We start from the raw sequence: 15,941 nt of genomic DNA, 5'->3' as shown, positions 1-15,941 counted from the left end.
AACCCAGGCATGTGCCTTGACTGGGAATCAAACCGTGACCTCTTGGTTCATAGGTCAACGCTTATGAACACCAAGGCCACACTGACCAGGCTCTGATTCTATCTTAATTCTAGCCTGCATTTCTCCCATGACCTTTAGATGAATAGCTCCTGCCATAGACATGCTAATCATTAGACAACTTCTGCTTGAGGCTTGAACTTTTGGTAAAGATTTGCAGGAGCCTCAAGACTGGATTCAGATCAGTGGGGATCAGAACTAGGGAACAAAGAGATTTAGATTGCTCTCTCTTCTTTGGATCCATGTTGGCACCTGGGTGTTATATACCTCTTGCTGCACCCATTCTCCCCGCCCTTGACATAAAGGAAGCCTGAATTCTGAGCTCTCTTAATATGGGTTTGGGAAACTTCTTCTTGAGCTGGTGGCAACTTCTCCATCAATAAACCTTTCCTTATGAAAAACTCTGATGTCTTGAATATTGGCCTTTTGAAGCATCAGGCATACAAGCCTTGAATCAGAAACAGAGTGTCTAATGTTCAGATCACAGTGAGTGATCACTCCATGCCTCTTGTTGCCAGAAAGGAGACCTGGCCCTGAGTAGGTCTGCCTAGGGCCAGTCGGTAGTGTGTGGGTTCTTTACTTCGTGCAGGAAAAATTTCACAACACGAGGCCAGGCAAATTTTAGAGGACATTTATTAAAGCTGGGGGCAGTGAAACAAGGAAAGGTGGGGGAAATGAGTATAGGCTGGGCTGCTTTGGCTCTAGGAAGTCAGAAAAAGGGGCCCTGGGGACAGGTTCAGGGGGTTTGCCAGGGATAAACTGCCACTGCCCATTGCTGCCCTGGTTGCAAGCCTCATGGGGTCCCTTAATTTAAGGGATTGACACCTGTGGGGGAAGACGTGGTGCTCCTGGAAAGGAGAGAGTACTCTGAGTCCTTTGTCTTGAGGCTTTTATCTCCCTCTTGCAGGTGAAAATCCTAGGGGAGGTCTTAGAAGAAGGTTTCAACAGAATATGCTTCCGTTTTCTAGGTGTACTTCAAGGTTATGATCTTCACTGATTGATCAGTGTCAGGGCAGGGAGTCATTAGTCATTGCAACTGGTCTTGGTGTCACCCATCTGGTTTTGCTGCTTTTCTGGGTCTGGAGCTGAAATTCAACTGAGGCCTAGATGTTATTTCTAGGGAGGTGACCTTCTGTACCTGCTGTAAAGTGCTGTCAGTTTGTTCAGCTATCTGTCTCAGTTTCCCTTTTCCACTTGTCCTGGCTTACTGACCTGTCACACTCTGAGAGAGGGTCCCAAGACAATTCAGCTCTGGCATTCTGTAGTTCAATTCAAAAGATATCTACTGACTCCTGCTATGAACTGGAAAAACTGAGACATGTACCAGATCTCAAATCTGGCCTTGTGGAGCTTAAGGTCTGGTTGGGAAGGATAAAAACATGCATAGACCAAGAAATAAAAGGCATGCTTTGGTGGAAATTCAGAGATTGTGCTGCATGAACCCAAAGAGCCTTGGATGCTGGACCTTGGCCTGAACAGCCTGGGGGAAGCCAGACAGCATAGTTCAAAGCTTAGCTCTGAAGCTGGAGTGTCTGGTAACCCATCTTTGTTATGTGACTGTGCCCCAATTTCCATACCTGTAAAATGAGGATAATCCATATATATATATTCCTATCTAATAAAGAGGGAATATGCTAATTGACCATCACTCCATCACAAATATGGATGCACCCACAACTGAGGACAATTTCCCTTAAGGAGCCTTAGAGCAATCAGCAGGGACCTGAGGCTACGCCTTCCCCCACCCCCGTGGGCCTTGACGGGGATCTCAGGCCGTGACCCCTGCCCCAGCGCCAGGCCAGGGGACCTGAGGCCATGCCCCCCACCTGGCGGGGCTCAACGCTGGGCTAGGGGACCTCAGGCTACTCCCCCACCCCAACGCCAGGCCAGGGGACCTCAGGCCACACCCCCCTCCCTAGCACCAGGCCAGGGGACCTGAGGCTGTGCCCCCCTGCCTGGCAGGGCTTGATAGGGGACCTCAGGCCATGCTCCCCACCCAGCAGGGCTTGACAGGGGACCTGAGGCTGTGCCCCCCACCTGGCAGGGCTTGACGGGGGACCTCAGGCCATGCCCCCTGCCCCATCTGAGGGACCTCAGGCCACAACCCCTGTCCTGGCGTTGGGCCAGGGGACCTGAGGCTACGCCCTCGCCTAGTGGGGCTTGACAAGGGTGGGACTGGCCGGGTCTGGATCTAGCCCAATTGGGGGGGGGCGGTGGCCGGGTCTGGGTCTCACGTGATTTTGAGGTGCATGTGGGTGGGTGGGGACTTGACTCTGGGTCCCCCTTTTAATGTGCACGAATTTCATGCACCGGGCCACTAGTCTATACATATAAAGAGCCAGGGTCCATAATGGCCAAATGGACGACCAGTCCATCCCCTGGCCCTCAGGCTCCATCGATCAGGGGATGGCTAATGGGGGAACTGGGGTCCCTGAGGCTCCAATGAATCCATTGAAGCAGTGACTGGTGAGTGTGTGGAAGGCAGATTGCTTGGTACCTCCCCCAGCCCGCAGGCTCCCATTGATCAGGGGATGATTAACAGGGACCTGAGTGTGGCACAGGGACTGGAAGGCAGGCCTCTTGGTCCCTCTTCCCAGCCCTCAGACTCTAATCAATCGGTGGTGGAGGTGGGGCAGAACTGGGGACTGGCTTCCTTAGTAATACTGTAGGTTCAATCTCCAGAGGACAGGATAGGCACCAACGGACCAGCACCTCTGGCACGATCCTGACAGCGCTGCCGGCCTCCTGGAACTCAGCCTTGGGCACTGCGGCTGCTTCCCCTCCCTAGATGCTCCACAAGGAAGAAAGAATACCACCAGCAGCACCAGGGGCAACCAGCAGTGACTGATTTCTCTCCCTGTGCTTCCTCCAGGTCACTTGAGCCAGTCCCTGCCCGCCCCGCTCCAGATGAAGTGTGATCACTGCACAAAGAGGAATGTAGAAAAAAAACAAAAACTGATGACCAAGAGGATGCCACAGTCAACGTCCGGAGTCCGACTCAGGAGAACAGAGAGAAGGGAGAATTCCATAAGTTGGCCGATACCAAGATATTTCTGAGTGACTGCCTGGTGTGTGTCAGTTGGGTAACCACAGAGGAAGGAGTCCAAGTTTCTCAACAGAACACCAAGGACTTCTGTATTCTGAACCTTAATAAGAAATGTGATACCTCACAGCACAAGGTACTGGCAGTGTCCGTGTGTCTTTAGTCTCTGTCTTATTTTGCTGCTAAATTCAGTCTCAGTGTCACTGATGCATCCAGAAGGCTCTGCAGCTTTCTCAAAAGCCTTGGGATGTACTGTCTTTGATATGAAGATAGCTGTGGACTTCAGCATCCTGGAAAGTCAGAAGGAATTTGTGCGTCGGTACTGCCAGCACCGTGAGGAAGAGGTCCGGCTTCCCATGCTGACCTACGCCTGCCCCACTGGCACTGATATGCAGAGCATGTGCTGGGTCACTCCATCACCTCCACCTCTGCACAGCCAAGTCTCCCCAGCAGATCATGGGCTCTCTGGTGAAGGATTACTTCACCAGATGGCAGAACCTGTCCCCAGACAAGATTTTCCACGTCATTGTGGCCCCATGTTATGACAAGGAACTGGAGGCCCTTTGAGAAGATGTTCCCACAGGTTTACATAGTTCCCATGGTGCTGACTGCGTGTTAACCTCAGGTGAAATTGTCCAGATAATGGAGCAGAGTGACCTCGCTTCGAGTGACGCTGCCATAGACACTCTTTTTGGAGGCATGAAGGAGAAGGAGATGAGGCTCCACGAGGGTGTCAGCTCCGACAGGTACCTGGCACACATCTTCAGGCACATGGCCAAGGAGCTGTTCAATGAGGACGTGGGAGTGCTCACCTACCGCACCCTGAGGAACAAAGACTTCCAGGAGGTCACCCTTGAAAGGGACGGAGAGGTTCTGCTACGCTTTGAGGCTGCTTACGGCTTTTGGAACATCCAGAAGTGGTCCTGAAGCAAGTTCTCCTGCCACTTTTTGGAGGTCCTGGCCTGTGCCGGGCATGCCTAAGCAGCAGGAGCCAGGCCCAGGCAGATGATGGGCACTGCTGCGGCAGATGGAAGACATCTACACTGCCATCCCGGTGCGGCCCCCGGAGACCAGCGCCCATGTGCAGGAGCTGTACCAGGAGTGGTTGGGGTGGGAGGGGCAGGGCCCAGGGCAGCCTGCCAGGACATCAAGTGGTTAAGGTCCAGCAGATGCCCGGCCTGCAGGCCTCCTGAAGAGGGGTGTCAGACACGTGAAGGAAAGGCTTAGCACCTCTGTCATTGCTTTGGTTTTCAGAATTCCCTGCTCCCCATCTGTCGGCTCCCTCTGAGGGGCGCTGTCGTCATCACATGGGTGCAACTGGAATATTGTATCTCGAGAGGATTGCCCCAATGTACGTATCCTTTTATCCGATGATGAAAAAAATCCCAAAGAACAAGAATGGAGACAGACTACTGTCCTTTAGGCTTTAAAAAACCCGGAAGTGTCCTACGAAGAGCTGAGACTTGGTTCTGTCCATGTGCCTCAGAGAGATTGGATGAGGAAATGGCCCTGTTTGGCCCTGACTTTACCCACTTATGTTACTCTTGAAGGTGTCTTTGCCACAATGTGAATAAACTGCCACCTTTTGGAATAGGGGCTCATATGAAAGTCTGCATTCTCAACTTGTCTTGAAACAGATCTATGTTCTGCAGCTGTGGCCACCGTCCTGAGATCAGGTCCTGTCGACCAGGTCCTGTCGCTAGGAATCAGGGGGCACTGGAGTGAAGGCCCCCCACCATGCCCTTTTATATTCAGGGATTGAGCTGAACTCACTTTGGGGGAGGCCTGGCAAGGGTGACAGGTGTCACAGATGGAAGGATGGAGAATGGAGAGGTGGACACCCTGCTCGGTCCCTCCCTGGGTGGGGTCAAGCAGATGAAGGCCAGCCAGCCCGTCCCAAAATTGGGTGAGATAGTGTCCTCTGTGTCCACCTCTCACCCCATGGGTCTGGCCACTCCCCTCAGCTCCGGGAAGCCCTCTGCATTCCTCGACAGTGCACTCTGCCCTCACATGCTGCTCGCCCTAATTGAGAAGGAAGAGAGCAGCTGGCCCATAGACAACTACACAGAAAGATAGGACTCACGGCTGGTGAGTGCAGTGGCAGTGGCGTGAGCCTCTCCTGCCTCCATGGCAGCACTAAGGAGTAGTGAGATGAGTGGTAAGGAGCAGTGAGCAGGCGGGTAGTAAGGAGCGAGGGGTCCCGGACTGCGAGAGGGATTTCCAACTGTTAGCTTAGGCAGGTGGATATCCCCTGAGGGGTCCTGGACTGCGAGAGGGTGCAGGCCTGGCTGAGTGACCACCCCCCAGTGCATGAATTTCGTGCACCGGGCTTCTAGTTATTGAGGCCTGGTGCACGAAATAGTTATTATTTACTAGAGGCCCGGTGCACAAAATTTGTGCATGGGTAGGGTCCCTAGGCCTGCCCGGGGCCGATCCAGCTCTTCTAGCTGCTGGCCAGGGCCTGCCTTCCTTGGCTGCCGGCTGACAGCCAGGGCCTTCCTTCATTCCGTGATACCCCCGGTGGTCAGCGCACGTCATAGTAAGTGATTGAACTCCCCGTCTCCCAGTTGAACTCCCAAGGGGACACTTTGTATATTAGGCTTTTATATATATAGATTAATAATATTATACCCCAATGATCTAGTACTATTGTAAGAATAAAATAACTTAGCACATGTAACAGCCAGAACAGGGCCTAGCATATAGCAAGCAATCCATGCATATTAATCATTATAATAGTATTTGAAAAATAGAAATGTACCGACAGGGGTTTTCTCACCTGAGAAGCCTATCTCAGCAGCCAGACTGCCTGAGTTCAAATACTAACTTTGCCACTTAATTACTGTGTAACCTTGAGTCAGTGTAACCTCTTGTGCCTCTGTTTCTTCATCTGCAGAATTGTGAAGATTATAAAGCACTTAGAGCAGCACCTAGCCCATGATAAGGGCTCAGTAAACATTAGCTCATTATTTTAATCATAGATGTGATACATTCCTACCAGTGTTTTGGGAAGACAATGAGGAGGAGGGTTTGGGGAGAGGCAAGCTGGAGGCAGAGGCAAATGGAATGAAAGAGCAGGATGTTGCAAGGACCAGTGGGGATGGCTTTCCAGAGCTCCACTTGTGGTATCAGGAAAGCATCTATAATCTAATACCACACCATACCGTGAATCTGAACAGCATATATTTGCACTCAGATGTTGTATGTCAGGGAGGGTTACTCTTATCTGCAATTCCTCAAGCAGGCCTGGTGGGTTCCTTGAGCATGATAGGGGATTCTCCCCATGAGCTGGTGACTCTAAGCAAGCATCCTAATGTGCCTTCAGCTGCCAAATGGAGAGACAGGTATTACCTAGCCAAGCTCCCTCTGAAGTGGGGGTGGGGCTGCAAGGAAGGAAAGCTTGCAGAAGGGAGCTTCTCAGGTTCCAGAGAGTTTGAAATCTGTCTTTGTTCTGGGGATGAGAGAACAGTGTGTGTGCCTCTTTCCTCAGTAACTGCTTTGACTCTCTGTTTCCTTTCACTTCTGTGAGTTTCTCCTCAGTACCAAAAGGGAGGCCAGGAGGGGGACACAGCCCAATTCCAAGGAACTCACAGTCGCACAGGTCAGGTAGGACACCACACTCAGAATCACTGTCTGTGGGGCACTTGATAATTTTCAAAGCACTGTCAGGTTTTTCCCCTCAGTTCTTGAGCCCCACTACCACCTCAGAGGCCCCCTACTACCTCTGAGTTAGGAGAGAGTTTGTAGCTTCTCCTTTCAGAAGGTGTAGTCTATTTTCCCACCCCTGTAAATCTGGCCTGACCTTTGTGACTTGCTTTAACTAGTAGAAAACAGTGCAAAGAATGTTGTGCAAGAGAATTGTTTTCTCTCTCTTTTCTGAAACCCTGCCTCAGCCATGAGAACAAGTCTAAGCTAGCCTGCCTGAGGATGAGGCCATGTGGAGTAGAACCTACTCAGCCATTTGCCCCTGCTCAGACCCTTCCTTCCATGGGTGAGAGAGCCCAGCCAAGAGGAGCAGAGACGCTGATTGCAGATATATGAGTGAGCCTAGCCAAGCCCAGCTTATCTCAGCAGAACTACCAGCCAAACCGGCAAACTTGGAGAATAATAAATAAAGAGTTCCAAGGTGAGACGAAAGCTCTCCTGAGGCCTAATTTTAGAACTTGCACAACATTGGTTCCACCAAATTTAACCGGAAAGAGAGAGGACCAGAGTCTCCTGGGGGAAATCTAGCCAGGGTGGACAGATTTAGACACAAAAAATTTCAGTCCATCTCAGCAGCCAGACTGCCTGAGTTTGCTTTATAAAAGCCATCTTCACTTTGCAGAATGATTCCCCAGATAAGTTCTTTAAGTAACATTGCTATATGTTAGGATTTGATTTACACACAACCCACCAATAATATATTCTACCAGTGCTTATCAAGAAGGGAAGCATGTGCTTTTCTGCATGTTGGTTTTCAAAAACTAGTTTGCCGCCCACGAGATGTTGTCTCTCACACCTTTTTGGATAGAAGACCTTATGGCATACAAGCTGACTCCACACTAATCCTTATGTCACCAGATCCAAGTGAAAAGTAAGTACTTCTCAGAAACAAAATAAAAAAGTTTCCCACTTGGCTGCTCTGGTTCAATGGCTGAGTTTCAATTTATGAACCAGGATATCAGGGTTCAATTCCCAGTTAGGGTCCATGCCAGGGTTGCAGACTCGAGCCCCAGTAGGGGGAATGCAGGAGGCAGCCGATTGATGCTTATCTTTCATTATTGATGTTTCTATCTCTCCCTCTCTTTTCCTTTCCTCTGACATCAATAAAAAACATTTAAAGAAATAAAATAAAATATTTCCCTAATAAAACTGCAATAGCTATGACTCATTATTGGTCACATTATTTTATCTTATACTAGAAGCCCGGTGCATGAAAATTCATGCACTGGAGCGGAGGGTCCCTCAGCCCGGCCTGCCCCCTCTCACAGTCCAGAAGCCCTCAGGGGCAGGAGGTGACCCAGCAATCAGGGGAAGGCAACACCCCCATCACACCTCTGCTGCTGCCACTGCCGGCAGCGCAAGCCTGGGCCAGCCCTGGTTACCTGAGCCTCGGATGGCCCTGGGCAGCTGTGGGGCTGAGGGGACTGGGTACTCTGGAGGCAGCCTTGCCGCGCACCTGCCGCCCCAGCAGAGCTGAGGGGACTGGGTGCTGCTATCTTGTGGCTGTGGGCACTGCCATCTTTGAGAGTGGGGCAGTCAATTAGCATATTCCCTCTTTATTAGATAGGATAACTGATGCTATATGTCAGGTACTGTCCTTAACACTTTACTAACATTAGTTCATTTAATTCTCTTAATAACCAATAAAGTAGTACAATATCCCCATTTTACAGATGAGAAAACTCAGGTGCAAAATGGTGAACTTACCCCACAGTTTCAAATAAATTTAGGACAGAGAATGCCTAGCATTTTGTATATTTCCAAAGAGGGCATGGGTTGAAACAGGTTGAGGAAAACATATTTATTTTTAAAATATATTTTTATTGATTTCAGAGAGAGAGGAAGAGATAGAAACATTGATGAGAGAGAATAATTGATTGGCTGCATTCTGCAAACACCCTACTGGGGATTGAGCCTGCAACCCAGGTATGTGCCCTACACCAGAATTGTTCGAACCCATAACCCTTCAGTCCACGGGCCAATGCTCTATCCACTGAGCCAAACCGGCTAGGGCAGTGGTCGGCAAACTCATTAGGCAACAGAGCCAAATATCAACAGTACAACGATTGAAATTTCTTTTGAGAGCCAAATTTTTTAAACTTAAACTTCTTCTAACACCACTTCTTCAAAATAGACTTGCCCAGGCCGTGGTATTTTGTGGAAGAGCCACACTCAAGGGGCCTAAGAGCCACATGTGGCTCGCGAGCCGCAGTTTGCCAACCACGGGGCTAGGGCAAGGAAAACATATTTAAGGTGAAGTGTGGTTGGTGTGTTTCCAAGCTAATAGCTAGGAAATTTTAACTGGCCAAAGCAAATCATAAGGTCAGCCCAGATTTAAGGGGTGGGGAAATCAACTCTGTTTCTTAATGAGGGAAGCAGACAAGACAGGATGCAAAGAATTGTGATTAGCTACCATACAACACATAAGGGGTGGCTTGAAAAGGTGGGAGAGAATGGAAGGATTTAGGACTTGTTAGTCAGAGGAATCAGTTTTGAGGCGATTGTCACTGTTCAGTGAAAAATAAGGCCTGACCTAAGATACAAGAGATATTTCAAGAAAGAAATTTCAGATTGTAATTTTTTAAAAGTTCCTTAAGTGCTAAGCTTATTTCCTTATCTATAAGATGGAAAAAAAAAAGAGTACCTATTGCCCAGTTGGTGTGGCTCAGTGGCTGAGCGTTGACCCATGAGCCAGGAGGTCACAGTTCGATTCCAAGTCAGGGCAGCCAGGGCACATGCCTGAGTTGTGGCTCGATCCGAGGTAGGGGCGTGCAGGAGATGGCCAATCGATGATGCTTCTCTTTAATCAATGTTTCTATCCCTCTCCCTTCCTTCCTCTCTAAAAATCAATGAAAACATATATTTTTAAAAAGAGCACCTATCTCTCAGGAGTTTTGTGAGGATAAGAAACAATGCCTTTAAAACAATGCTTAGCATGAGCCTGGCTCAGGTAAGTGTGTTCGATATGCAACAGTGATCACTGTCACTGCTATTATTAATTAGGCATCAAGGGTAACTGCAGTTTCCGGCTTGGGCAGCAGGGTGAATGGTGGTGCTGTGTTTGGAGATGAGGAATGCAAAAGGAAAAAAGAGCAGGTTGGCAGGGGGAGAGTGGATGATTTGAGTTGGCCATGCTTGCCCCCCTTGCCTTCCCCTGAAGACCCTTAAATTCTGAGACCTTCTAATCCAAAGGAGTTTTGTTGTTGTTTTTTATACATTTTATTGATTTCATAGAGAGGAAGGGAGAGGTAGAGAAAGATAGAAACATCAATGATGAGAATCATTGATTGGCTGCCTCCTTTATGCTCCACACTGGGGATTAAGCCCACAGCCCTGGCATGTGCCCTGACCAGGAATTGAACCGTGACCTCCTGGTTCATAGGTCAATGCTTAACCACTGAGGCACACCAGTGGGGCTCCAAAGGTTTTTAAACTTGGGGTTTATAGATGGGCTTTAGGGAATGCCCAAACCCCTGAGATTATGTGTAAAATGTGGTGTTTTGTATGTGTGTGTGTACTTTCCTGAGAAGGACCAAAACTTTTACCAGACTGTCAAACATATTTGTGACTCCCCAAAAATGAAAACTACAGATCCAAGCTATCTCTCTACTGTGACCCATGGCTGGTCTTCTGCTAAAGATGGGCCATTGTATGTCACAACAAAAGAGGAACTCATGAGCAAGACTGAGGCAACTTTGCTAAGCTTCCAGGTCTCTGGATATGCGCCCCCCCGCCCCCCCCCCCCCACACACACATTTGGCACTATTGCACTCTGAAGATTGGGTTCTCTACCACCTCCTCTTTTAGGAAGTCAGGTGCACAAATTGGATTAAGCATAATCTTTGTTCACAACATTTAAAAAAAAATGTTTTTATTGATTTGAGAGAGAGGAAGAGGGAGAGAGATAGAAACATCAATCGGCTGATTCCCAAATGCCCCCTGCACCAGGGATTGAGCCCAAAACTTGGGCATACATCTTGACCAGGAATGAACCAATAATGACCTGATGCACAGGTCGACACTCAATCACTGAGCCACACCGGCCAGGCTGTTCACAAATTTTTATCATGCACAATACACTTTTATGCATTTTACTATTTTAGTTGATTTGATCATGTAATAAGCAGCAAACATAACACAGAACCCTGACCATAACCTAATCTATATTCCATCCAGCCCACCCTATCCTCCTGCCAGAGGGAACAATGATCCCGAATCCCACAATGAGATCAATCTTTTTCTTTTTACAGTTTTAATGAGTATGTTCTTTAAAACTGTTTTTAGCCCTGGCCAGTGTGGCTCAGTTGGTTGGAGTGTCATTCCATGTACCAAAAGGTGATGGGTTTGATTCTTGCCAGGGCACATGCCCAGATTTCAGGTTCCATCCCTAGTTGGAGCATGTGCAGGAGGCAATGGATCACATCAATGTTTCTCTCTCTTTCCCTTCCCCTCTTGGAAATAAATGGAGGGGGAAAAAAGATCTTTGCATAAAAAAAAAAAAGTTTTTCATTCTTAGTTGTATTTAACTTGATAACATCACTAGTCATCAGAGAAATATAAATTAAAACCACAATGAGCCCTGGCCAGGTGGTGGGGTTGTTTGGAGCATTGTCCTATACACCAAAAGGTGGTGGGTTTAATCCCTAGTCAGGGTGGGTGTGGGAGGCAACCAATTAATGTTTCTCTCTCACATCAATGTTTCTCTCTCTCTCTCCTCTCTCTCTTTCTCTGAAAGTCCATAAAAACATATCCTCAGGTGAGGATTTTAAAAAATAATCTATCATCTATCTATCTATCTATCTATCTATCTATCTATCTATCAATCATCTATCTATCTATCTATCTATCATCACCCTAATATGCAAATAAGCCAAACAGTAGACCAACTGAACAGAACAACCAGTTGCTATGATGTGCACTGACCACCAGGGGGCACATGTGGAACATGGCGGGTGTTGGCCGTGGCAGGATGGTGGAGCCGGTGAGCGGGGTCACCAGACCAAGGCAGGGTGCCAGTCGCTGTCATTGGGGCGAGCCTCTGGTGGTTACTAAAAATTCTTTGCTCCTGCACACCACGGTCCCGCCCGGTACTCACAGCAGCTGCCGGCACCGGCCCCACTCACACCCACTGCTGGTGCCCAGCACTGGCCCCGACACTCGGCACTATCAGCGGGTGCAAGCGGTGGCTACCAGCCCCGATGGCCCCTCAGGGCTTCTCCACCTCCCCCTGCTCCTGAGGGGTGATTGCGGCAGCAGCTGCTGCTTGCACCTGCTGGTGCCAGCCCCAATCACTCCATGCCATCAGCGGGTGTGAGTGGGGCTGGCACCGTCAGCGTGTTGGAGCAGCAGCGGCAGGAGTGAGCTGCTGGCAGAGAGGGGACCGGGGGCCACGGCGGGAGAGGCCTGGTGGGGCGCAGAGGATGGGCCAAGACCCGCCCCTGTGCCCACTGCAGCCTCTCGGCCCACAGTTTCTTTCAAGGTGCACAAATTCGTGCATTGGGCCCCTAGTAAATAAATAAATAAATATGTAAACCACAATGAGAGACCAAGATACACCTTCTAGAATAGAGGTGGGGAACGTTTAGCCCATGGGCCATATAAGGCCCTCAAAATCATTTGGTCTGGCCTTGCCAAGGCATTAGGGATGAGTTAATTAAACGTTTGACCAAATATAGCAGGCTAATTATTTTTCTTTTTTTTTTTTCTAGCAGGCTAATTTAAAAAAAAATTTTTTTTAGCATTGTCCAAAAAAGCGGTCACCAACCTTTCGGACCTCACGGACCACCAGTGGTCTGTGGACCACCCGTTGGCGACTGCTGGTTGGCGACCGCTGGTCCAAAGTATTGTTTTATTCTTTAATGGAAAAAGCCATTAATATTCAAATGAAAGAATCACATATAAGAAACAGCCTCTAAGAACACCCAAGCAGCAGTCAGAGGGAGGGGAAGTGTTTCAACAGCCCAGCAGTTTTCTTCAAAATAGTACTTGACAGAATACCACTCAACCCACTGGCTACAATTCATAGAATTTTTCATTGTTTTCTTGAGATGCAAAAGTTCACTGCTGCAGTGTTTTCAAATGACCAATCAAGTGCTACTTCTTGGTTAAAAGGCCACGGTCAATGTGTCTGATCGTAAAGCACGTTCTTCCACTGCTGGAAACATCTGCTCCCAAGAAAAGAAAATGGAAGTTGTGCTGAGCCACACAACTCGTCTTTCTCCAAGTCATACAGCTCCACGTCGCTGAGATCAATGTCATCTTCCACAGGAAGCTCACCATCCTTGCCATTCCAAAGCTCTCTGGTGCTGATGGCAGGGAAAGCCCCACCTCCTACAGGTGCTGTAGATCCTTGCCCAAAAGAGAGCTCCCTGAAAAACTCATTAAATGCCTTGCTCACTGAAAGATCCTTTCAGAAGAGCAAACTTCATCTTGCATGCATTAATGGCTGCCATGGTGGGGTATCCAAACCCTCCGATTCCCAACGCATTCTCAAGATGACTGCACTCCAGCTTCTGCCCACAGCCACCCCCATATTTTCTTCTTGTACTCGTCTGCCAATTTCAGAACAACTTCCAAATAAGAATTTCTGCCTGCAGTTTGTGTCAAGAACATGGGGCAAGACGGCTACCACACAGAGCTGGTGCTCCTCACACATCTTCTTGGTGATGTCCTCACTGATGATCTGAAGCAGCTCAGGATGTGGAGTGTTATCAGAAAACAGATCCAGGGCCTGGGAGATGATGTCAGATCTTGCCCACAGCCCATCATAAGCCACAGGAGACTCGCCTTTCAGAAATATCTTGATTGTAGGAAATCCCCTAATCCCATACTGGCCAGCCGGCATCTGATTGGCCATGGCGTCCATAGCCACTAGCTTCACCTTCCCTTTCTTTTGTTCTTTCACTCTGTAGCTGCAAAAGCCCATTCTGGCTCTAGGTTTTTGCAGTGTCCACACTAAGGGGCATAAAACTCAACATCTTCCAAACATCTTCACTGTCAAGAACATTCTTACCAAAGCCGTTGTCAGCTCAATCACATCTTTCTTACTTGAACTTTCACTTCTACCTTGTCTTCCAGACTGTATCCCCTCCCCCAAGGTGGTTCTTGATGAGCTGGCGCAGGGCACTCACAGCAGCATCCACAATGGCGTCCACAGTCCTGCCACCCTGATAATCTTCTGGTCTGTTTTTGTTGGACCCAAAAATCTTGATGGTAGGGAATCCCTGCACCCCAGACTGACCTCTGAGGGACTGATGTTTATCTGCATCAACTGCACCCACTTTTACATCTTTTAAAGCAGTTTCTACTTCCATTCTGGTGTTAACCGTTGGCAGTGGCCACTCCATGGAGCAAAGAATTCTACAAGCCATAAACTATTACTTTGAATAACTTCTTGGTTGGCACTTGATGGAGTTAATTCAATTACATCATCACTAGAAGAATACAGCCCATTCACTATTAGAAAGGCGTAAAGCTCACCAGACCCAGCACTAGGCCGAGTCTGGGCCACTGCACGACCCTGCCGACCCTCAGCTCTGCTGCGCCTCGCCCCTGCCGCCCCATGTCCCCTCTAGCAGGCTAATTTTTAAGTCAATAATTTTAAGTTGATAAATGATGTTATAAATATCCAAATGGCCCTTGGGAGAATAAAGGTTCCCCACTCTTATCCTATCTAATAAAGAGGGAATATGCTAATTGTCCCTCACACCATTGCAGAGATGGCGGCGCCCACAGTCAATAAGGAGGGAATATGCTAATTGACTACCTCACCCTCAAATATGGCAGCACCCACAGCTCCACCAGGGCACCTGCCTCCAGAGTCCCCCAGTCCCCTCAGCCCCTGAGCTGCCCAGGGCTGGCCCGAGATGCAGACAAGCCTTGGATGGCAGCTGCCCAGCTGACGCCCGAGGTACAGGCAAGCCTCAGATGTCGGCTGGCTAGCCTCCCAGGACCGGCCCGAGGCACAGGTAATCAGGGCTGGCCAAGGCTTGCACTGCCAGCAGTGGCAGCAGCAGAGGTATGATGGGGCATTGCATTCCCCTAATCGCTGGGTCACCTCCCGCCCCTGAGGGTTCCCAGACTGTGAGAGGGGGCAGGCTGGGCCTCTAGTTCTAGAATAAAGTTTAAAACTTACAATGCCAAGTTTTATGTAAAGCACTATCTTTGGACTGAACCACCATAATCTGTGATTCTTGACTTTGGGAGAGTTCAAGGCAGAAGTTCCCAGCAGGGCTTTCATGCTATTCTGGCCATGTAATCAAGCCATACATATGTAACCAGTTAGACCAGTGCCCTTACCTTGGCCGAGTAAAAAACCAGACATCCAGATAAAGATAAGAACTTTGCAATCCAACTGTAAATCAATTATATATTCCACAATAGGAAATTCCAGAATAGGTGTAACCAAGCAAGAACCTTATTTTCTTTAATCTGCCCTGTTATTTTGATGTTTTGCCTTTGACTGAAACTGGTCTCACCAATATCCTGTCTCACCCACCTCCCTTCTGTCTTGCTTAATCATTAAGCCCTCAGAACAATGAGGTTCTGGTCAGCATCCACTAGTCTTAGAAACAAAGCCTCAGGTCTGTTGACCACAGAGAGTTTCAGTCAAACTAGAAAGAACACGTAGGCCTCAGTTGTGTTTCAGGTCCAGAACGATCCCACTAACCACATCCTTGTGAAAACAGATGAAGCAACACTAAGGTCAGGAACAGATACCCTAGTGCTGACCAATCAGTAGAAACCACAACCCTGACCATGACCCTAACTCCCTTAGTCACCATGATTAATGATTTTCCTTATATAACCCATCCTCTAGAAGCCATCAGGGAGCCAGGTCTTTGAGCACGAGCTACTTATGACTCTGGGCATGGCACCATCTCAATAAATCCTTATGTTCTTGGCTGCAAACTCCCGTTCATGTCTTATTTGGTTTTGATGCTAACAGGCAAAAGGACCCCTTTAGTCCAGTAACATAGGCGAAACTATAGTGACAGAAAGCTGATCAATGATTCCCCGGGACCAGGGATGGGGGAAAGGTGATTCAGTGTAAAGGAGCGCAAGGTAACTTTTTAGGAGATGAAATTATTTTCCATATTTTGATGGTGATGATGGAAATTATTTTCCATATTCTGAT

General features: G+C 48.5%; 2 pseudogenes across 2 annotated transcripts; one reads left to right on the top strand and one right to left on the bottom strand.

Annotated features, from left to right (window-relative positions):
- Positions 1-2,964: 2,964 nt before the first annotated feature.
- On the top strand, positions 2,965-4,689 carry LOC307103745 (nuclear prelamin A recognition factor-like; annotated as a pseudogene). The gene has a single exon. The product of its transcript is annotated as a nuclear prelamin A recognition factor-like (transcript).
- A 4,390-nt stretch (positions 4,690-9,079) lies between these two features.
- On the bottom strand, positions 9,080-15,923 carry LOC307103011 (protein disulfide-isomerase A6-like; annotated as a pseudogene). The gene has a single exon. The product of its transcript is annotated as a protein disulfide-isomerase A6-like (transcript).
- Between the last annotated feature and the right edge of the window lie 18 nt (positions 15,924-15,941).

This window comes from Cnephaeus nilssonii, assembly GCF_951640355.1.
Source record: "Cnephaeus nilssonii genome assembly, chromosome: 7".
In the NCBI taxonomy this organism is placed as follows: Eukaryota; Metazoa; Chordata; class Mammalia; order Chiroptera; family Vespertilionidae; genus Cnephaeus; species Cnephaeus nilssonii.
Note: the sequence above shows the minus strand (reverse complement) of the source record. Positions and strands in the feature narration are given on the sequence as shown.